Consider the following 23,219-nt stretch of genomic DNA (forward strand, 5'->3'; position numbering starts at 1 on the left):
CACAGCCTTTACAAGAGAAAAGTGCATTGGGGCTGCATTAGTGAACCAAAAAGGAGTAGGCAAATACCCACAAAGTGCAGTTTCCTCAGAAAACTGTTTTTCTGATATAGTAAACACTAAAATTGTTTGGGTTTGTCCATTACTAGAATTCAGTCCATTATAAATAACCGTGTCAGAGGCTATCAGCGTCTGCAAGATGAGTTCACATTTCACCACATTTTTCTTGAACTTTTTGATGCCACTACTTGATACTCGGATGTTTTGGCCTATTAGGATTCTATGATGTTCACTCCTTTGAAAATATCTTTTTTTTTTTTGTATGTGTGTGTGTATGTGTGATGAAAGCATTGACAAGCCTTGAGTACTGCGCACAATGTTCCAACACTGAGTCGGGACACAATTAAAAGCCGTTTTGCACTCACTAAGCTTAGCAAGCTTGGTGAAAGCCTTTTCATATTCATTGTGTAAGCAACGCAAAAGGCCTTGTGCCATTTTACTCTCCATTAAGAGACTGATTCAACTGCTAATGGAATTGAAAGGGCATTTGCTTTGACTGTCTTGCCCTTCACCAATAGGAAAATTGCTGCATGTGTGCATCACAAGAATTCCATCAAAATAGATCACAGAACTCATAGAGGCCATAGCTTTTCAATTACAGCTTATGGTCTTTATTTTTTTTTAATAGAAGAATATTCATAATAACATTAAGAAATGCAGCAACTCCGCTCTGCAGAGTTTGAATTTCAGAAAACAAAAAGAGAGACCTCTAGAAAAAAACCTGTTTGATTTTATAGGAAATGAATAATGGATGAATTCCATGGTAAAACATGCCATTTGGACCAGGTTGGATGTTTATATATGTCAAATCAATAAATTCATTCTCATCAACGCCCGGCTTTCTATTCACCTCGGCACAGCTGTGGCGCCTGGTTGAAGCGGTGGCAGTATTCTTTAGTAGGAAAAAGGAGGCAGCAACTTCTCATTGGGAATCCCTGGTGGTGGGATAAGGGGGTGGTGTTTAATCTGGGGGGCTGGAATTCAGGACCATTTGAACAACCTTGCCCTTGGTGAGTTTTGGGGATTTACTCTGCAAAGAGAGTTGGCAATTTTCAGTAGCTTGGGGTTTGGAGAAAAAAAAAAAAAAAGAAGAAAAAAAGAAGAAGCTGAATTCCATCATATTTCCTGCCATAGTACCTTCCCTGCTCTCGCAGCCTTGCCCACTCTTCTCCTGACTCTCTATCTGATCAAAGACAGAAATTTCTTTTAAGCTCTTTCCCTGCAGGGGAACCAGGATGTAACCAATATTTCAAGGATTACATAATCATTGCATTATAGAAAGAGAAATCATTCCATTTACCCATACATAATGTGCTCCTAACTCTGTCATGTAGCGGGCATTCATCAACTCACGACTGATGCAAAAGCTAGACTGCCATTCATCTAAAATGTATGATTTGCAAATACACTTGCAAAGTTGAACCCACCGAAGATGCGCCGTGAATGTAAGCAGATTCTCGTCGTTGTTTGTCCACCCTTCTCTCCCTCTCTCTCTCTCGCTCTCTCTCTCTCCCCCAGACATTGCTACAGATGGCAGATCATCATACAGATGATGACTGCTTAGCAGTTCTTCCTGACAGCTCTCCGATTACATAGCAATTACACTCCTTCTCAAAAGCTGCTTTGACAATTAGCCTGCTGACAAAACACTTTGTTGTATTTATTCATGTATGGACAGTTTTGGCTTCCTTGTTTGTCCAGAGAGACTGTGTTCACACCTAGGTAAAAATCCTACTGTCTCCAATTTTTGGCGCAGACAGCGTGGTTTCTACTGTTCAGTATACTGACAACACATGTGCAGCTACATTTTCTTAAACCTGGCACAGTCCACAGGGACGTGTGCCAGTATTCACTTTTGTGAAAAAAACATTTATACTTGTTTTGTGTTCAACACAGCTGTTAACTTCACCAAACAGTCAATTTTCTATAGAGATTAGCATGCATTGATTTTGAACATGTAATTATATTGTTCCTCATTGTCCAAAGTAGATTTTCACCATTTGGTAACCAAAGCCTTAAAGGGGACATGTCATGAAAAACTCACTTTTTACCAACCCACAAACTGTGAAATAAGACAAACCCAGTCAGTTTATGCGAGCTACTGCACACAGCTTAAGAACTACCTTTGCAAAGGTGTGCCATATTTTTACCGCAAGCCAATCAGAGCAGACTGGGCTTTTTCGGGAAGGGGTCTTAAAGAGACTGGCGCTAAAACCAGCCCAGTTTCACGGAAAAGTATTGAATAGACCCGCCTGTCCACCGGAAGAAAGTGTGTCACGGTCACATTTTTGGATACAGGTATATTCAGACAGACAGTATCTGAAAAATAATGTGTTTTTTTAATATTTGAGCATGTAAACATGTTCTATAGTAGAAACCCAAAATACACATATGAACCTGGAAATGAGTATGATACGTCCCGTTTAAAAGTGCCAGTCTACAAATGTATAATGTTCATGACTACATAATGACAACAAGTTATCACATTCATTGCACATAGTCATTTGACCCATTGCTAATATACCATTTAAGAATATACCGCATTAGTACCATACCGTAGCGACTGTCAAGCAGTTCCATTTCCAAGCATACTGAGAAACTAATGAACCTACCGAGCCTCCAGTCTATGGCATAAATTTGCAATCCCAGCCTGCAGTCCCTATTGCAATCCTCGTGTTGGCAACAAATTCTTGGCCTGCCAGGTTGTTTGCACCTTTGAAGTGCTGTTACAATCGCAATAACAGCAGCAACCTGCCACTTCCTGTCACTGTATCATCCGTTTTGATCCGAGAAAAAAACGCAGTGGACTACAAACTGTATAATATAAACAAATCATCAACAAAGAAGAAGGAAATGGAGACACTGGAGAGACATGCTCTCATCCCAATGTGTCTCTGCTCAGCACTTTGTTGCGAATCTGTTTTGAAAGGTTGTTTTGGCGTTCTTTTAAAAAGAAGCTGCCAGTTTCAATCTTCCTCCTGTGCGTGTTTGAACTGAACTGGCCTTCAGAGTAGTCATTCACTCCACCTAAATTGCTGTTGTGGCGTGAATGGCTAGTGCCGTCAGTAACAGCCGATAGTTGGGAGAGTGGCAACGCGAAACCTTGGTTAGGTTGATCCCGGCCACCTCTGGGAAGCTTTTGAACATTCAGAAGCTCGCCGAAGGATTTTTAGCTCTTTATTTCCAAGAAACAACAACAAAACACTGTTATCCAGTGTTCCTGAACCATGAGTCACTTCTCTGACTAAAGCCATATAGATTTGAATTAGTAATTGCACTAGAAATGTTGTGCACATCATCCCAGGGGTTATAGAAATGTGACGTGTTCTTGGGAGAACTATTCATGTGCCTCCCCATTCATTTACAGCTCGCTTCCCCAATCACTTGAGAAAATGGTTGCAGTAAAAAAAACAAACCACTCATGGTTGTAGTGGCTCAGTCTTTTCCAATGGCTGCTATAATTGCATTTCCTGTGCAAATTTGTGGGGAAACCAGACAAAGGAAGCAGTATCCATCTAAAAATGGGAAAGCCTATCTTTTCCTGATTAATTGTTGGCATATTGTTCTCAACTGGATGCACTCCACTTGCACAGATGACTCATTTTTCACCAAGTATAGTGGATATCTTTCACACCACATTGAATAAACAAATAGAATAACCCCATATAGTATTCTATAGAGGGTGATGTTTTCATACTCTGCCGCTGCACAAGGAAATACAGTTCCAGCTGTATTATCTAACCACCATATACCCACGAGGCCCTATTAAGAATGAAACTCTACATACTTTCAAGGGAGACCCAGACAAGAATAATAAAAACAAACACAATGCAATAATGCCTTTAAAAAAACAACACAAAATACAATAAAATTTAAAAGATGCCGAGTTGAAATTAATCATTAATGTGGATCTGTTGGTTTGGAGTAAAGAAAACTGACTGACTGCAAAATGGATTGATGAAAGAATTCACCAACTACGTGATCATGAGACAGCAAAACTACTATATTGATCTTGACTGTATATCATTTATTTACGTTACTGCAACAAATGACTGTCTTGATTATCGATTAAAAACAACACGTTCTAAAACCTTGTAAAACTGCGTGAAACGTTACGTTTTGAACACAAACAAAACTGCTTCTTTAGATTTAGGCAACAAAATCACTTGTTAAGTTTAGGAAAAAAGATTGATTACTACGATCGCTAGAGGTTGCTGTCGACTTCATATATTCCTTCTTTCTCTGATCGACCATGTGAATGGATGATAAAACCTACTAGTGGATGTTAGCAGGGCCCTACTGACCCACATCTATGAGTCCCTGATAATGCCCCATTTAATGACCTGATAACAGTCTAATCGGCTGATTAATCTGCCGATTATTTTCTTGATTGATCTATTAATCGCTTTGTCTATTGAATAAAAACAGTCCCAAACCCCCAAAACATTAAGTGTATAAGATAAAGGAAAGCATTTTTTTGTTTAAAAAATGACTCATATGATTAATGGTTTCCCAATTTATTTATTTTTTAATGGGTGATTAATTAATTTTCTGTCGATAAACTAAGTTTTTAATCATCTTATCATTTCAGGTCTGAAAAAAAAAACCTTGTTTAAAAATCTCATTCACCTCCAAAGACAAATAAACAGACTACTGAACACCTTATGAACCAACTTATAGGTCAGCATATAACATGGCAGGGTATGTTATATTGCAAAGCAAGCAGAATGTCTTACAGCTCATAAATATATGGAGCAGCCTTATACTGCACGCATTAATTCCAGATTCATCATTTAGCATTGCAAGTCTCTTTTATTTATGACTACAATGAACAAACAAAACACTGGTGGTGCCTCTATATCTCCTCCTAACCGACTCCTCCAAACATTCCCACATATAGTTCTCAAAGCCAACATTTCTTGCAAAGTCTGGCTCCGGAGCTGGAGCTACAGCAGCACAAAATCCCTCTGCTTTCCAAAGAGCTTTCCTGAGGCCAAGGCTATGAATTGATACCCCACTGTTGCATTACTCTTGGCCACGGAGCAGAGCACGAGGCGAGAATAATAATAGGACGAATCATTGGTGATTCTCTACTGCTCACCGACCAGTGCATTACAGTGATGTCATATGTCAATATCCCCAATGGGCATAAACGGTAAACTTTATGTGTGCAAGCACATGTTTGGATACACAGTCCATGCACACACACATTCACACATTAAAGCTCAGTGAGAAAAGCCTTCCAGCACTACTGATGTTTTGAATTTTTTTCCGTCAGAGCACCCTGTGCTTCTCTCGGCAAGAAGAACTAAGATGCAACCTGCGTAGCCTCTGAGGCTCGGTGCATGCTCAATCAGCAACATGATATGGCCCACGGCTCTGTGCTGAGGTCACTGCTGGAGTCTTGAAGACAGATCATGCATGAGGTAGCAACACTGTGTTTCCCCACTAATGTGCCAAGCTAGCCATGCTGCTTCTACAGCTACTATTCGGCTGCACAAGCCGAGCTCCACCCCGAGGAGACTGGGCTCTACCTCAAACTCAGTGTTTTGTGCATTGGAATGGAAAGTGTAAAAGATTTCAGGCATGGCCACTGGAATAATAAGCAGCTCAAGCTGTCAAATATTGTGACATATCAAGAGGACTTTGGTCATGCTATGAAATACAGACACCGTTCTGATCTGAGGACCACATCGACTCTAATGAAGATGATTTTAATTTTGCACAACCTCGATTGGGAGGCGAGGTCTCTTGAGTGGACAGGCATTACGATTAATTAGGGAAACTAGCCTTTAAAAGTTTAATCTGCCGTGCAGGCGTTCTCAATTTTGAACCTCATCTCCCCCATTCCATTTCAGAGTGGCTCTCGCACATGTCTACAGCTACGGTGATCAATAATAAAAGTAGTCAGGGAAGTCAGATGTACTGTCCTTCAAAATCTCTCTAATGCCGCTTTGCTTGACAACAGAAGACAGGGCTGCCTGCGTTCCAGTCTTCATTCACCTTAGAAAATACCACCCTAAGCCTCATCTGTCATGTATCGGCTGCAGCCTAACATTTCACTTTGTTTGGCAGACATTGATTTTTTACCTCCAAGGTGTTGTCAAGGAGGCATCCAACTCATACATACCTCCTCTGCTGTCTCTCCAGAGGCTGCTTTAGGAGGAATTGCAAGAACACACACACACACTCACAAAGGGAAAGCTCAGAGAAATGACTACTATTTGAAGGTAGCCTAAAATATTGCCAAATCTGGTGAATAAGGACACTGGTGGGGATGAAATGTGTGGGTGACAAGCCGGGGCTTATCAAAGCAGCATTTCTCAGAGTCTGTATTCTTGTCGCGTATTTAAAGGTGTCTTTGTTCATGTACTGTAATAAGCCTGGCAGCATGTAATCCAGATTCTAATATATATTGTAAACACACACAGAGATGCAACCTGATAGGATGAGGATGTATCAAAGCACATCAGATCAACAAGCGGGGGACCTTATTGTGGTTTTACGGTTGGCGTGCGTGCCAATTCTCACAGCCAAAACACTCTCAGGACGTCAAAAACATGTGGTCGCTAAAATGCCTTAAATCTATTTCATTGGATTTATCCAATCCTCCATCCATATGTTAAGTGTATTTTCCAGCTCAGCAAGTCGGATAACAACAATTCATCAACCACTGTCTTAGCACTATATCCACTCTACCCTACACACACACACACATTTGCAACCTAGTTGAGCAACACTTTATTTTCATTAGGTGTCAAAGTGTTATACCAAATAGCTGGCTTAAAAGAGCAACAGTATATCTTATTTAGGAATTATTTGGCACCAAAGAGAATTGATCTATGAGGTAGCCTCGAAGGTAACATCCTTCCGCAGTTTGATAACAACATAAAACGGCTATGCTAATTATAAAAGAGGAGATGTGCTTTGCACTTGTTTAGGTTTAGTTATAATGATCAGGCCAACTTCATAAAATGCAACCAAATAAGAATCATAACAAACTAATTAAAAGTACTGCCGCTGCCACATGTTGAGGGCTGAGAATGAGAATTAGTTTGAACTAGTTTTTAAGTCTATACAGCCACGCTTGCAGTTCTGTGAGGCTGTAGAGCATGCTAACATTTGGTAGTTAAACAAAGTACAGCTGGGGCTATAATACCAATGCCATTAGTTTTGCACATATTATTTGGTCACAAGTAAAAGTAAAATTTTGAGCTGATGATGCCACTAGATGAAAACTTACCAAACTTATTACAATTCATCCTTCAAGGGGGGCATGGATGTCTAAACCAAATGTCACGGCGATCCATCCAATAGTTGTCGAGACATTTTGCTCAAAACCACAAATGTCAACCTGCTGGTGGCGTTAACAGGAAGTGTCACCAAAGTCATTAAGATACATCGTCTGGGAGCCAAGAATGTCTGCAAGTTTTCATGGCAATTTCATGGCAATCCATTAAAGGGCCAGTGTGTACCATTTCGGGGGATCTATTAGTAGAAATGGAATATAATATTCATAACTATGTTTTTTTATTAGTGTATAATCACCTGAAACTAAGAATCATTGCATTTCCGTTAGCTTAGAATGATCAGTTTATATCCACATAGGGAGCGGGTCCTCTCCATGGAGTCTGCCATGTTTCTACAGTAGCCCAGAACAGACAAACCAAACACTGGCTTTAGAGAGAGGCGTTCTCTTTTTTATGCTACCTGAAGTTCTCCGACATGCTTGTGAAACTGCGGTAATGTGAGCCGCATAGTGCAAAACCGTGGTACCGCCAGCCACCGCCTGGCGTTACCGCAGAGTCGGCAGCTCACATTAGCGGAGGGGTATTCAATTGGTTGCAAGCTGCAACCACACTGCTATGACGCCAAATCCTATACTAATCCTTTAAAGAGTTGATGAGATAATTCAGTCTGAAGCAAAGATGTGGTCCAACTTAGTAACAACATTGCAATCACTAGAGCCAAAACGCTAGCATGGCCACAAAACAATTTTTAAGAAGTATCTTGATCATCATAGAGAATGGTCTACATGCACAATTACAGATGAACAATCTGTAAAGTCTGTAATAACGAGAACTATTTTCTGTAAAAAGACTGCAGAAACAGAACTATTGCAAATTGTACTTTGATGTAATGCTACAGTGATCTACGGCTCTGAACAAGCCTCCCCTCTTTCGTCTCCAGGTTCAATCTCAGTTCATTTCGATCCCCTCTTATTTCCAAGTTATGCTATCAGCAGTTCAAGAAAAGGACAATAAAACACATTTCACTCAGTTTTGTACCTTTTGCCCTAATGATGACACAGTGTCAGTATCTCATTTTCCAAATGAGAGACAGAGAGAACGACACAGGCGAGGTTTGCTTCTTGCTAAAAGCAAGCATCATAAAAATCTGCTGTGTTTTTTAAAAGTGCATAATAAATATCCTGAATATTTATGAAAATGAAAAAGACCGGGGAGAACAACTTCATCACGCAGACGCACAGCAGAATGATCACTGTTTCCTTCAGTTGACTGGCTTATACATTAGAATTCCTCTGCAAAGAAGGTCAAAAGTTCAGCAGCTAAATCTCGTTTTACTGTGCAAGACACTGAAATGTAGCATGCCTACTTATTGTGACTCACTCTGGAGGAACATCAACTAAATGTTTGATATGCAAAATGTATTTTTTACTGCAGCTAATAGCATAAGTAGCAAAAACTATCATTTAGGCTAATGGCTACAAATTGCTATCTAATGGCTTTGATGAGTATATGTATAGTAGGCCTAATAAACCTGATGAGGAAACTTTTGTCTCCATAATGGAAATGAATCTGCATCCATCCCTACTGCAGCTTCAGCATATTAAATTAAATTATGTTTTTCTTTTTCTCTCAACAACAGCAAATCCACAGATATATTTAGATGCATTTACACCGATGATTTAGCTGAGGTGAACGTGTTTGTTCCTGTGCCATTATAATATGCGAGGGTGCAAATGGTGTTATCGTGGTAAGAGCAACAGAATAGCAGGGAACAGGTAGCAGGCACGTGTCGGCGGCATCCATTATGCTTCTCCGTGCACATTCTCCATTTAGCCTATTCATGTGATTCAACAGGGCTGAGCATATCTGCAGTTTGGTTGCTGTACTTGTAAACTATGCAATTTGCGTTGCGTGCCACAGCAGCAGGCATCAATTAGCACCTCTCTCACGCCTCTACATCTGAACTGCATCAGATTTGGTTCTGTGCTGCTCGGAACATGATGTGAATCTGTCACGACTCCGCTGAAAGGAAGGAAATGTTCAGCGCCGAGGAGCTCGCTTATTGCTCACCTTGGGCTTTTAAATCAAGAATAATTATCAGACATTGTGCTTCATGATTACAGATTGAAGCGGCATTCATCACTGTTGGTGGTCGATTATGTGAAAAAGGTACAGTATGGTGGAATGAAATAAAAGATATTTTGTCTGCGAGGCACCTGGATCTTTTAATTATACAACACCTGTGTAAAGCGAGGCCTTCGTTGCACAGTTTTCATCGTGTTGAAATGAATGGATTATCCCTGAACAGTTGTACTTTTTGAAAACACATTCACAAAGGATAATGAAATTACCTGAAATCACAGATGCCCCAGATACAACTACACAAAGGTCATGGTTCTCATCATTATACTGTAAATTCAAGTGCTCTTAGCACTATTGTATTCTTGTTTACAGTCTAGGCTTGTATATATAGACACTGTATGACAGTTATGCATTTATGCATGTTAGTTGTCAGATGTCAGCTGTGTGGTCCTTGTTTTTAGCTGTGTGTCTGTCTAGGATCTTTCTTTGAGCTGTCTGCCAGTACACTGAGAGCAACTTAAATGTCAAATCCCTTGTATGTGTACACACACGCTCGGCCAATGAAGCTTATTCTGAAATTTCACCTCTGAGGCTGAGAGTTTACCTCACAGTTTTACCAAATAATGACGTCAATTGCCCATTACCTTTTACTTAAAGCAGCAGTGGGTAGAAATGGAGCAAAAAAGACATTCGTAGGAAAACCAACGAAAAATAAAAAATAACTTCTTCGTAAATTATAAAAGGAACCGAGAATATGTTGCTTCAGGTGAAAAGAGAAATGAGTTATTAATGACCAATGTGTATGTTGTGTCACAGCATGAAGTGGTGTGGAGATGTGGGTGGATATTTGGGTGTACAAGGTGATTGACTTCGACAATGGAGAGCAGGATTTATACCCCATCTCTGAGAGACTGTCGGTGTCTGTTTCCGTTAACCATGAAGGAGATCTTTCCCTAACTTACTACCAAGTAATTTCTGCTCTCTAAACTAGCCGTCAGCCATATTTTCAATATGGAGGCTGATGATCAAAAACGCTTGTTTTTTTAATGCACTGACAAACAGGTAATTGCATGGACATTTTTTGGAATCGGTCCTTGTGAAAAAAAAACTGTTTTGCTTTCGCGCCTTTTGGTCGAAGCAGCAGCTTGACACTGTCGTCAAACTGTGCTGCTTCGCCTCTCAGCGACGCACGCAGCAGAACGTGCATGACTGTGATGCGTCTCTGCGGTCGGTGGAAGACACTGATCGTCCTTCAGCTCGGGCCTAATCATGTTTGCTTTGCCCCAATTAGATAAGGGAGGTGCGTCGTCAACACACAAGCCTTCTTGTGTCTCCTCTGCTGGTCCCTGCGCTTTTCCCTCCCGCACACCAAATGGCAGCAGTAGGAGGCAAAGGATGGTTCACGTTCACACCCGGCTAAGTCATTTCACACTGGAATACATCCATCAGAATTAGGATCATAAAAACGCCAAGATGAGACTGACAATGGCAACTGAGAAGTGAAATCTGAGAGAAAAGGCGGCAGCGGGCAGCATATGGCTTAGTGAAACCATGAGTTGTCAGTTTATAAAAAGGCAGCAGCTGGTTAAGTTTTTCCTGGCTAAGGATGAATATTGTATGACCGCATTGTGTATTCTGTACTCTTGACCAGATTAGGCGTATTGATACAGCAGCAAACCCACAGTTGGCACCACAGTCTGCAGTCACACTTGTTCCCAGTGTCATATTTCAGCCATAATGCACAATGGACTGTCACTATTTGCATAGCTTTTTCCTCGTGTGTATTGATAGCATCTTTTCTCTTGGCCCCTGGAGTTCCCATCCCCAGTATACAACGCTGGATCGCGACAGGATACGGCACTAACACAGTCTGTGCAAGAATAATTTGAAGAAGCTGAGGCGAATGTTGCGGTTTTGAGGGAGGCCCGAGCAACAACAGAGACGATAACAAATCTGGACTAACATGCAGTCAATAGATACACTTCACAGCCAATCTGCAATGCTGGACACAATCTGATACCACAGCTAATCACACAATGGTATCCCTTCTCCCTGTCAGCGCTGAAATTATTATCGAGATCTGATGTTTAACGTTGAATCATGCAGATTTTTATCAGATGAAAATAATCACTCAACAGGAGTCAGATATGCTTGGCTCGCTTTAAAACCTCAGGATGATCGGGGACGCCGCGCAAATAATGAATTTTGACCTCATCCTGATGTTTATACAAGACACTGTCAATAATGTAATCCCTATGATTTAGTTAGAAATCACATCTGCCACATTCAGGTGAAGGCCACTTTGTCTCCTACATATTCATAGGCAGCACTATTGACTAAACGTCTTGTCTGGCTAAAAATACAATGGGAAGTGTGAATCTAGAGGATCAGTTGGTGTGAATATAAGCAGAGGAGAAATGCATGCAGGAGATTCTGGGATTAGCTCTGAAAGCTAGTATGTTAACGCGGTCTCTTCACTCAGGTGTGGACACTGACTGACACCGAGGACTTACTGTAGCAGACGTTTGGCAGACAATCTAACAGCGGTGTACAAACTTCCTGAGGAGCGAGGAGTTGGGAGAGACTTTGAAGTATCCCTCGTCGCGAGTAGCCAGCGGTCAAAGACATGTCTCAGCTCTCAAGACTTCATGCTGTAAATCATACCTGTAGCAAAAGCTAACCTGAGGCCACTCGAGCACTCGGCGAAAGAGGTCAATATAGCTGCAGAAAACGGAAACGACACGTTTACCGAGAATCTCCGTGCTCCCGGAGTGACAATAGAATCTCATTGTCAGGTGTTTAGTCAGATAAGGTCGCACACCCGAAGGGATTAGCGTCTGCTTTTCATCAATGTAATGCTTTAAAAACAGGTTCAGCAAACGTGCGGTGGATCAACCAATTTAAATGCTAAACCTCTTTCTCTCTCACAAGATTGGGGCCGAGGGCTAAACACATACTGATAAACAAATCAACCTAGCTGTGAGGACTTGGAGCGAAGGGAAAACAAATGAATGACCCTCGCAGCTTTATTTGTACAGGGAGTACTGGGGAAACGGTGATATAGCTCGCAAAGTGCTGAGGTGAGAGGCCTTGTTTGGCGTGATAATACTTGCAGTGTCAAGTTCCCCGTGTTAGAAAGAGCCAACCTGAGGCACTGTGTGTTCAACGCTAAATATGCAAATGGGGCTTCAGGAGTTTTGTGATAACAGCAGGAGGAGGTGATTCAGAAATGTCACTGCTTCTGGTTTAACATAACACAGTTGTTGCCACTTGTACGTACAGCAACAATATGCGCCGCCGCCGCCGCTCGTATGCTACCCACAGCTGTAGTTGAATTAGAAGCTGGCTGGATCATGCCGGGAAGTGACATTACTCTTTGAGAGCAGCATAATGATCACTATCAATCTCTTCATTGTCGAGTCACATTAGTGAAATATCAGGGAGGAGTACTGGAAAGGGGAAGGAGACCGCCGAGAGACATCCTCCGCCATGGCGGCATGGCAGTGCATTAATCACGGTGGCGGGACCCTCTCTGTGTCCAGGCTGAAAACTGTCAGGGTAAACACTTCATCCGATAGAGATGCTACTGTTATGCCGGGAAGAAAAAAAAAAAAGCCCTTTCTGGTGTCCCACCACATTGGCAAACAGTGCCAGCTCTCTTTGTGCAACACATAACTGTCACAGCTTTCTCATTCCAGATTCCCATTTTTTTTTCCTCTCAGGCCATTTGAAACGCCGCTGCTGATATCTTCAGTCTCATCTTTTTTTTTTTTTTTTTTTTTTTTTAGCGAATACGGAGCCAGGCAAGGACACCAAACTGTCATTATTTCATAATCAGCCAGGCTCAACAAAGATTCCCCGCTGCAGATATTCAACTCGGTCGTTGTGAATGTAATAACAAGCAGCAAAAGATGCTGTATTTAAAACTATAATACCACATCTGACATGCACCATGAAGCAGCTGCATGAGCGCTTTATGACTTTCAAAGCCCATATAGGGTGCAATCCCGGAGAACTTGCAACGATTTCATCCATTAACTCCATCAATCTGCGTTTGCTCCATCAGTTTCAGTTAATGTTGACTGTCTCGGCAGTCTCTGGCAGAGAGCTGCTGCTACAAGTGCCCTCGCTAGAAGAAAGATTTTTGGAAGTGAAACTTTTTCTTTTTTTTTTTTTTTGTCTTTCCGTCTAGTGTAGCAGCACACATGTCATAGTCAAGTGGTTTATGAAACCACCCGTTCCCCGACTCCGCTACTGCCATCTAAATAATGAATACTCTGCCACTTGCAGTAATCCTCCAGCAGCCATCCCCAGAAATAGAACAAAGTCAGACAGAGCACTCGTTCTCTCCCCCTTCACTTCTCAAAACAAATAATGCTGATTCCTGAAAAACCCACTCAAATTGCCGGCGCTTCGATCATGTTAATGATGTGCAGCACTCGTGTTTGCAAACAAAATAAATGCACTGGACTGTTGGGTTTATTGCAGCGATTCCACATTCTCGGCCACATCTAGGTCGCGGCATCAAAGTTTTTTTGCTTAGTGTCTATTTGAAAGCAACATCAAAGCGCGGGTAAGCCAACGATTTCAAAAGGCATCAAGAGCTAACCAGAAAGGTACAGTAACTGCGAAGGGCACCTTTGGGCTTCCTATGATGGATGATAAGAAAGGGAAAAGACAGAGAAGGTAGGAGAGACGGGAGGAAAGAAAAATTACGGGGGAGAGAGGTGAGCTTATATGAAAGGTAGCCTTAATTAGATGGAATGTTTGCCCTCTTCCACAAATTCCTTCATGTGGTGCCAAGAAAAAAAGACCAAAGCTGATGAGTCTTGGGAGAACTATCTGACTAAGTGGCCTTTTATTGAGGGATAAAAAGCTCCTCTTTGCCTCTGTTCCCAGCCACTGCCCCCGACTATGGAAGATGTGAGGGCGGATGAAAGGAGGCCAAGGATTTCTGACGTGTCCTATTGTATGCAGATGTGATGACAGGTCTGGCATTTGGCAGATGACACCTACGAACCGCCTTCTGAGAACCCTGCCAATTACGACAGGGGGAAAAAAGTCAAAGGGAGAGTGTAGTTTTATAAATATTCTATAAGAAATACTTTAGTTTATCATCATATATATTTAATCGAGCCTGAAGATTACTTAAAAATCAATACTCAACACAACACCACCTTTCTGTAATAAAGGTTTGTGGCAAATATTTTACTCTCACAGGAGAAAAATATGCCCGACGGCATTGTGTGGAAATCTCTTTTTGCAGTTTTCTTCAACTTTGTGTCTGCAGCCAAACTATTATTACAATCGCACAGCGATGTCAGCTGTGCAGCATGCTTATCCGCATTCATTTTAAATGTCAATTAAACTCGACACAAGGGGAACCTGCAGACAACAACGCCGATCCAAACTGGTGTTATGGTTATGTACTTTCATCAAAAAAATGTGTCAAACTTTGGCACCGGCAGCAGAGTTGATTGATCAAGCGCGGCGCTAATGAAAGCTGCGAGACTGAGGGAGATTAGATGACGGCTAAGCTTTGACCCTGGATGTGAAAACAGCGAGGGCTGGGGATTGCTATCATAAAGCAGCTAAATGGCTTATTTCACCTCCAGCTCTGGTAGCCACCCACTGGCATCACTGTTTGGATAATGATAGCCGTAAATGTCCGCAGTAAACAGCTGAGGAACAGGATCTCCAGACCTTTCCCATCAACATTGCATGAGGTAGGGATGATCATTACCTTGTGAGATTTGGCCACTATAGCCAGACAACCACATGCACAGTTATGTGTTACGAATGAAACAACAACACAGACATAATGCAGGCCGACACATCTAAAAAAAAACTTTCAATATCGTGGGTTTTGCCAACCTGCTGAGAATACAATACTGGAGCAAACACGGAATACACAGAACTTTGTTATAAAAAAGGTCAAATATGAAGAAATTGAAAACAATATTGTTAGAAGCATTCAGAACTCATGCAGACGGTGCTATCTTCCTGTCAATTTAAATTGGAGTAAACAGAATTTAAAGCCAAATTATAACCACAACATGGCGGTTATAACCCTGTGATAGTCTAGCGACCTGTCCAGGGTGTACAACACCTTGTCATGTCTGCTGGGATCAGCTCCAGACCCCGCATGACCCTGAATAGGATAAGCGGTTACAGATAATGGATGGATGGATGGATATGGCCATTATGACAGATTTTCACTACAGAAACATGTTCGATTTTTACAAGATTTAGAACCCTAATATATCAAATTGTGATCTGTCGTTTGAGATGATTAACAATGGACAGCAGTGGAATGTAACCAATTTAGTACTGTACATACAGTTGTATTTTTCATTCGGTGCTACTTTATATACTTCTACTCCATAACATTTTTGAGGGTACTGTACTTCCCTCCTCTTAGTCTGTTAGTCGACAAATCGGTCGTTCTGGTCTTAGTCGACTAAGATTTCTTTAGTCAATTAGTGATATTTTTATGTTTTTTCATAGCTAAATAATTTATTTCCAAGAAACATATGAGTACATCTCTGGTAAACACATGATGAAGTTGTGCTTTTGTGTGATTCTTTGTGAAGAAACAGTGTTTTACAGATCTGTCGATTAAATCAGCTAATTGTTTATTTTAAAAAAATTGTGTTAGTCAACTAAGAATTTCTTTGGTCGAGGACAGCCCTAATTTTTACTCCACTTCATTTATCTGACGGCTGTAGTTACTTGTTACTTTAAAAATTAAGTTTTTACATACACATATATGATCAGCTTGTAAAAATATGATGTATTGTTATAGTATAAGTAGTATAAAATAGTACACAAAATGGCTCGGCTGAATTAGCTCCAACTCGACCAGCTACAACAGTAAAATGCTACTTACACATTACTGAATAAATGATCAGTAAATAAACAATAATACAATAATATATATTATAGTATAACACTCACAGGGGGAATTGGGAATCATATTAAGTCATTTTCTATTCCTATGTCACATGCAGGCTCATTAGAATATACCACCCACAGCTTGAGAACTACCTTTGCAAAGGTCCACCATATTTTTCTCGCAAGCCAATCAGAGCAGACTGGGCTTTTTCGGAAGGGAGTCTTATTAAAGGGACAGCCGCTAAAACAGAGCGTTTCAGACGGAGGGTGAATACAGGTATATTCAGACAGACAGTATGAGAAAAATAAAGTGTTTTTTGAACATTAAAGCATGTAAACATGTTCTAGTAGAAACCCAAAATACAAGTATGAACCTGCATATGAGCATGATACATCCCCTTTAAATCACATTCTTAATTATGGACTTTTACTGTACTTGTAATGCATATTTTTTACAGTGTACTTTCTTAAGTAAACAATGTGAATACTTCCTCCATCACTGGCGATGGAAATGTAAAGTAAATGGGCTTTTTTATGCCTATAATCCGTAAAAAAAAGCAAAGCCATTAGATGTCATTAGATGCCAGCCATTTAACAGTCGGTTAGTATTTTAAATGAATTCCTGTCTGAACTGTGGCATAAAACAACTAATGCAACACTGCTACTTTTTAAATCAATATGGTTCGTATTGTGTATGTAATTCCACCTGCCAGCACATTTATTTTCTAGTTCAGTTTTCAAACTTGTTTTGAGCTGTGGGCAGCTGCATTGGAACCTTGGAGTGTTACACACAAATGGAAACCAGCTTTCTGCTTGAATCTAGTTGAGTGTTTGACAAGGTGAACGGAAAAAAAAAACATCCAAACAGGAACGTCAAGTTTTTTCTTTAAGAGTATCGGAAGGTATTCGCCATAGAAAAGTTGATATTGAATCTGTATTTTATCTCAGTATTTTCTTATAATTCTAAATGATCGACTCATCTTCTCATTTAAGTTTCCCTTTGTAATTATAGAGTGTATTTCATATTTTTAATTAACTTCTCTCAATAGACACCGGTTGAAGCTTTCAGGTGCGCTGATTTCTCATCCACATTATTTGACTGAGTTTTAATTAAAAACAAAGACTCTGTGTCTCCCAGATGACATCACTCTGTGGACAATTTCACACTCACATGCTTTCCAAAAGCTTATTAAGATTATTTCAGATGTGGATATGAAGATAGTGTATGAAGAATAAGCACATTTTCTGCCTTTCCAATCAGTCCACGCAATGTTTTACCTGCATATCTAATGAATGTTATGTGTACACAGAACGTAGGCCTATGGTATGCATATATAGCATATTCAATATGTATGTACATACATCATGTATCTATCCATCTATCTCTTTATATGTCTTTGGGACAGGATTAGAATGCAGAAAACCTCTTTGCAATAAAAGCTGTTACGTAATCCTCAAACGCATCAGTTTTTAATAACAATACATTAACATTTCTTGATTTTTGTTTCATCATGTTCACCCTGAGGACACACTGTGTCAAATGTAGAAAACAAAACGATTAGTGAACTAACAGGATCTTGGGGACTAAAAAACAACCCAAAAAAAAGTGTTTACAGTAATTGTTGCTGATGTTTAGTTTTGAGAGTTAAATCTGCTGATGTGGTTCATAAACTGAACAGAACATCATTTCAGGGAGGTCCACATGGAGAGATCCGGCACTGCCCAATAAACAAATCGTAAACAAATAGTCCTCGTTCAGACATTACATAAATTAAACAACAGCTTATCCTTTCATTACATAAATTATGGAACAGTTCATCCTGAAACCGCATCATAATGCACAAAAGCCTTTGTTGGCCAAGGCTCTCGCTGGCCCTGAAGTCCTGTCATGTGTTTGCCAGGAAGACTAAGAGGAGAATAAGACTGGCGGAGCTGCCTGGTGAAACATGAGATAAGAAAATTAAAACAACAAAACAAAAATTGCTAACTGTTAATGTGAATGCCGAGCAGCTTCAGTCCATCAAGAGATCCATGAAACAAAGGCGAGCCTGGTGCAAAGTATTCATAGTCCATCAATGCGTAATGATTGAGGATATTGAAGCTACTATTCTGTTTGCACATGCGCTGAATGTCACCATGTAAACTTCTCTCTCCAGCACATAGAGCTCAGTACGTGTTGAGGTACATTCGCCTCTTTCTCCAGGGACACAAACCCACTTTTTTAATGTAATTACCACTGACGTATAAAGATGGCTGGATCACAATATACCAACCTCCTCAGCAGCATGCCCACCCCCTCAATTACCCCTACACACCGCTGCACAGGCAAATATGACCGAAACCCAGCTATAGTAGAACTAATACCGCCATGAGACCGCAGCTTGAAAATTACACACATCATGGGTGTTAAAAAGCACAACTAAATGCACAATGCAATTCATCACTTCCCACTCCATCCAGGCAGCTAAATATATACATACTTTGCTCCACAACTCACCTTATGGCCCGCAGAATAATTCACTGTGATGCCTCATAAGATGCAAACGCCCGCGGAGGAAAGGCTCATTGCATTTACCTGCTCGTATTTACCTGTAAATGTATGTGCGGCTGTCACTGCGTGACCCTTTGCAGCACTCAGACTTATTCCTCTGTTGATGCATCTGCTCTGCTTACATTGGCCACCACTCGCTACACACCAATTACTCTTCGTCTTTGTAGCTATTGGTCTGCTAAGCACTTCAATCCATCTCTGTCTCCGAGGCCGTGACGTCAAGCCGAAATGATTAATCAAAAGGCAAGTCAACACCCCAAAAGCAACACCTATGGGTAGCCTGTTTGCATACATTACCCATAATACTTCACAGATGTCATGTTAAATATTGAACGTGTGAGGGGTTCTAAAAACAGCAGCGGCTTCTTGTGGAGCACGAGCCAAGAAATACAAGTATAATGTCTTATCGCTCTGATGCAGTTTAGAGAGCTTACGGCAATGTACTGTAATATTGTATTTCATACAATATTAAAACCCCTCTTTTCCATTTGTTCCACATAATCAAGCAGTGCTTCTGATGATGTGAGCGAAACTATAATCATTATACCTTGTGTGTTTATGTGGAACAGCAATGAAACTCACCACAAAAAAGAAAAAACCTTGCTATAAGGGGGACCATAAAGCAACTTGACCCGGCTGAAGTCCGAGCATGTGGACGCGGATTTTGGAGCAAGTGCAAGACGCTGTATTATCAATGTACACGTGTTAGGCTGCAGTGCCATTTTAAACACAACACACACCGCCCACTCATAAGGAAAAGAAGACCCACAAGGGGATTGAAAGGAATACAATAGACTGTAGCTTTTTCTGCAGTAACAATAAGGCCCCAGCTAACAGAGGAGCAGCCCTCGTAATGCATTAAACATTTTTTCGCCACATCCAAGTTGTTGACAGATGCAATTCAACTCCACATTTGTCCAGCAGAAAAAACAACACTGATAAAATACTGTAAAAAAAAAAGAACAGGAGCTGGTGATGTAACCCAGATAGGAATGTAGGTTAATTTCTTACGCTCATTATAAAAAAAAAGGATTACAAAAGAAGTTACCTTAAAGAATGCCTGTAGCAATCCCCCCACTGAGGCTTTACTGTCTCAAGGTCCACTTCTCAAGCTGCGATGCTGCTTTGTATTGGATTTACAAACGCTCCGGATCTCCTCCTCTTCCCACTGTTCCTGCACGAGCCACACGCTGCACACTGACACATGGATGGCACTCAAGCGATGTCAAAAGGGTTAAAACCTAGTGGACCGGAAAGTCACACCAGCATCGTTCTAGTTGCCAGCCACCGCTGCCTGCCGCACTCTCCGGCAGCTCTCCACCTCCTCCTCCTTCTCTTTCTTCTTTCCTTTTTTTTTTTTTTTTTTTTTTTGCTCAACCTATCTCATGGGCTTCTCCCCCCTCCTTATGTGAGATGGTAGACGAGAGCGCTGGGCGATTTGCACCACTCTATCATGGATCGTGTTACGCTGTCTGGCTGTAGCCGCGGTCACAGATGATAGGCTGAGGAGCTTTGCGTGTGTGTTTACCCCTGAAAAGAAGTAGCGGGAGAAGAGGAGGAGAGGGAGGGAGGAAGAGGTATGCTGCCAGCCGTCAAACACAAAAAAATCTGGAGTGTTGTCCAAAAAGATTATCGAGCTAGGTGACAGGCTTTGACATAAAACCTTGATGTGAATTCAAAAGGGAGAGTGTCACCGTTACTGTATATGCAGACCTTAAAGTGACACTTTTAAATGCTTCTTCTTCAGTTGGACATCATTGGATTAATCCTATTAGAATACAATATGTGATTTATCTTTGTTTTGCTCACATACATAATGAATATCCTTTGTCGGTCATATTTCATGACATCTTAAGCTCATTAGAATATACAGTAGCGCATATGTGACGCATACTGCTGCAGACAAAAGCAATACAGGAACAATAGCCTCTGATAATTTGATCACAGATGACTTCAGAAGAATGAAAAAAAAGTAAAAATAATTAATTAACACCACACTTTTATACCGCATCTGTCAACGCTGAGGATGAGAACTACAGTAACGCTACCCGGTCCTTGTTTTGATCTTGTCTTGTTGACTACTTTGTCAGCGTTGTTTGTTTACTTTTGACAGCATTTTCAAAAAAGAAGGCAAAATATTTGACTGACTTTAGAAGACACACTTTCAAAAACTTGCGGCTCCTAATCAAAAGAAAAATAGTTTTCCTTTCACATCATCCTCTGTGAACTGGCAATGGCCGCGTCCTCATTAGCTTCACAAGAGAAGAGCTGGATTTCTTTTAATGTAGCCTAAATAAAGGGTGGTACAAATACTAGTAAACAGTATTGCTACTGTATGTCCCTCTGATGGATGGTGGTATATGGTATCATTTACTGCTTCCATGCTGAGTTCTTTTATATAAAATACAATAGAAAAACAGCTATCAAAGAAAAAGTTTAGGTTGCATAGGCTGCTTTGATTGGATTATATATCATCTCTGCCAAATATCAACACTGATCAACTACTAATATATCAGCTACTGGCGTTTGACTGAATGAAAAAGACCATTTTTTTGCTTCCTAGTGAAAGCGGTAATCTAACTCACTTCCATCTCTGCACATTTCGTCAAACTCTGCCCTCTATTAGCGGTTCAGAAAACTGTGTAGACTTTGTTTATCTGAAGGTCCTGAGGCGAGCTGTGAGCAAGTACATCTTCTCAGATTTATGCTTTAGACATTGACAAACGGAACTCAAAACTGAACTTAAATTTCAACTTTAATAGAAATCCATAAAAAGGAATCTATCTAGATAAGAATAAAAGTATTAGCCCCACTTTACTTATGATTTAATATTACATTTCCATTAAGTTGGCAGACTAAAAAATTGAGATATCTTGACTTTTAGTCCATAATAGAGTGGTGCAGGAACCCAGAAATGAGTTTGAGAGCATTTTAGCACTTCAGTTCCCTTGTCTCTAAGTCAATGGATTTTTTTGAATGGGTTTTTATAAGATGCCTGAAATAAGGTCCAATACAATAAATATCCAATAAATACCCCACTGGTGGATTTTTAAGTCGTTATATGTCTTAAAAAAGGCGGTTGCTAACAAGTGCCTAAATGAGACTACTAAACGTCATCAAGCCGACTCGTCCGCCTTTACAGCCTCGTTGTGTATACTCGTGTTCTTGTGACCGTGATGTAGTTTGTTTTATAGCCTGACGTTAGCTTTTTACTTCTGGCGATTGTATTCACACTTCAAAAATCATAAAAGTGGTGTTCATTTGTGAAGATTATCTTGCTGAACAAAATGTGTAAGTATCATAAATGTGTATTTTTTCCAGAGAGATTATTTTCTGCAAGAATCTAAAACCCAATTGCAAAAGGGAGGGAACCAGGGTGATACTAACATCCTGGTTGGCCTACAAAAATACGTAATCCCTGGAGCACACTATATGGTTCAAGCTCCAGAAACTCTGGATCCTATATTTCCCATAATGCAACTTGATAATACATTAGACCCTCCCTGCCTCCAAAGTGCCCACTTCTTTCAAACCACACCTCCAGGTTATAACTCAGGCTTCCTGTTAAAAATGTTAACTCTCAGTCTGAGATAATTATACGTTATACAGGTATTTTCACAGACTGAGTAGTGATTATCGTGACTAATAAACTGAACTTCAGGTTTAAAATCTGGAGTGCCTCTTTAGCCGTAGTGACTTTGGATAAATAAGTGGTTGCCAAGGCTGATAAAGTCAGCAGATAAGCAGCTAAATGGAAAGGCACAAGACTCCCTGCTCTCTCAGCGGACTGGCCAAATAACTCGTGCCATCTAGGAACAGAATTTGCAAGTCTATAGAGAAGACTATTATCCATATATTACCATTACAACATTGATATCTGATTTGCATTCTTTAATATATGCAGATGAAATTACTAGCAATAACGTTTCACAAAACTGAGAGTCGTGGCGATAGTAACTACAAGAGCATGACACCAGTCATAGCGGCACAGCATCATCGTCCATCATTGGCAATACAAACACCCCGAGTGATAACGTCAGTTGTCAGTTGGCAGAAATCTCCTACTAGGGTTGGGCGATATGTTAAACATTTCCAACCGGCCATCGTCAGCCAAACGACCAGCGACTGCCCGTAAAATGACAAACATCGCCCAAAAAAATCACCCAATAACCAACCAGCGATGTACTCAAAAGCTGATAGTCGATATATCTGTCCAATTGCCTAAACCTAAACCCTATTGTAAATTATATTGAACTCGAGATTTGAGGCATGATATGAAATGCTATATTTTTAAGTAGTTTTAGTAACATATATGCTTTTGAAGAAACATATTATGTCAAACTTGTATCTAATAATGTAATGTAACACTAATATGTAATCATATG

General features: G+C 40.5%; 1 protein-coding gene across 6 annotated transcripts in view; it reads right to left on the minus strand.

Annotated features, from left to right (window-relative positions):
* si:dkey-237h12.3 (teneurin-3) overlaps positions 1-23,219 on the minus strand; it is a 175,908-nt gene that overhangs the window by 110,117 nt on the left and 42,572 nt on the right. The window contains exon 1 of one of the 6 annotated variants that reach the window (XM_037780027.1): positions 19,883-20,407. The exons of the other annotated variants lie outside the window; for them this stretch is intronic. The gene's annotated coding sequence lies outside the window, so the exon portion shown is untranslated. Of the gene's footprint in view, positions 1-19,882; positions 20,408-23,219 lie in introns of those variants that run through there. 6 annotated transcript variants of the gene reach the window in all.

Source organism: Sebastes umbrosus, chromosome 9 (genome assembly GCF_015220745.1).
Source record: "Sebastes umbrosus isolate fSebUmb1 chromosome 9, fSebUmb1.pri, whole genome shotgun sequence".
In the NCBI taxonomy this organism is placed as follows: domain Eukaryota; kingdom Metazoa; phylum Chordata; class Actinopteri; order Perciformes; family Sebastidae; genus Sebastes; species Sebastes umbrosus.